The sequence below is a fragment of the Lupinus angustifolius genome, chromosome LG18 (genome assembly GCF_001865875.1).
Source record: "Lupinus angustifolius cultivar Tanjil chromosome LG18, LupAngTanjil_v1.0, whole genome shotgun sequence".
Taxonomy (NCBI): domain Eukaryota; kingdom Viridiplantae; phylum Streptophyta; class Magnoliopsida; order Fabales; family Fabaceae; genus Lupinus; species Lupinus angustifolius.
In genome coordinates, this window is record NC_032026.1 from 10,350,348 (window position 1) to 10,351,975 (window position 1,628).

Genomic DNA, 1,628 nt, shown 5'->3' on the forward strand with positions numbered 1-1,628 from the left:
CTTTGTCTTCATAAGTATTCTTCATTTTCTTCTTTTTGGTGATGTTGGTGTCTTCATCAAAACCGTGCCAAGGTCAGGAGCAAAGATCTTCTTCACAGGTCTATGTTCTTAAGCCTTCAGGATTTGTGATAGAGGACAGTGAAAGCAAAGTGTAAAAGTTGAGGAAAGCCTTGTTTGGACTAAGGCAGGCATCAAGAGCTTGGAACAAGAGAATTGATGCCTTTATCTCAAGCTCAAAGTTCAAGAAGTGTGATATAGAACACGATGTGTATATCAAGAGCATGAGCAATCTTGATATTCTCATTATATGCCTATTTGTAGATGATCTACTCATTATTGGCAACAACTCAAAAGGAATAGAAGAAGTGAAAGTGAGGTTGAAATCAGAATTTAAGATGACTAATTTGGGTAAATTGACATACTTTCTTGGCATGGAGTTCAAACCAGTTGAAGGTGGAGTCTTTATGCACCAAAAGAAGTATATACATGATGTTCTGGACAAGTTCAATATGTTGAATTGTAATGCTGTTGAAACACCTGCAGAGGTGAACTTGAAGTTGGATAAGGGTGAACATGAACCAATAGTGGACAATACTCTGTATAGGCAAATGGTTGGTTGCCTAAGGTTTATCTGCCACACGAGGCCTTAGATTTCATACAGTGTTGGCTTAGTAGTAGGTTTATGAGTGATCCAAGGAAGTCACACATGGTAGCAACCAAAAGAATTCTAAGGTACTTGAGAGGAACATGTGATTTTGGAATTATGTTTTCAAATGAGACAACATAAGGGAGTCTGCAACTTGTAGCTTATCCTGACTTTGATTGGAGTGGTGATTTACTAGAGAGGAAGAGCACTATGGGCTATATTTTCTTGGTGTTTGGATCCCTTATCTCATGGTGCTCCAAAGAAACAAGAAATGGTGGCATTATCCACTTGTGAAGCCGAGTACATCTCAGCTTGTAATGCAGCATGTTAGGCTCTATGGGTTATCTCTTTGCTTGAAGAGTGGAAGATAGATTTTAATGGAACAGTAGAACTATTAGTAGACAACAAATCTGCTATTAATCTTGCAAAGAATCCAGTTGCACATGGAAAGAGCAAGCACAAAGAGAGAAAATATCATTTTCTAAGAGAGCAAGTTGGAAGAGAGAAGATCAACTTGAAACATTGTTCAACGGAAGTTCAAATTGCAGATGTAATGACCAAGACATTAAGAGTAGAAAGGTTTAGAAGTCTAAGAAGGTTACTAAATGTAGTATGTTTGTAATAGGTATGAATTAAGGGGGATTATTAGGATTTTGATAATTCTTTCCATTATTAGAAAGGTGGGTAATTCTGTTTTTTTTACAATAATAGCTACTATAAATAGCATGTTGTCGCGACCTGATTTTCGGTTGGAAGACCGGCTCTACAACTTGGGAGGAGGCGAACTCGATTTCTACCTCTCCCGATTGATTTGGAGTCGCCACTACGTTTTTTGCGGTTAAAACGTAGAAAACTCTATAGTAAGCCCAATTAGGATAATATGGTCTTTAAGCAGAGATTCTGAGCTCGGGAGTCGATTAAGGATCGGGGAAGATATTAGCATCCCATCCGCCCGTATTAAAATGGTACCCTCGCTAATAAC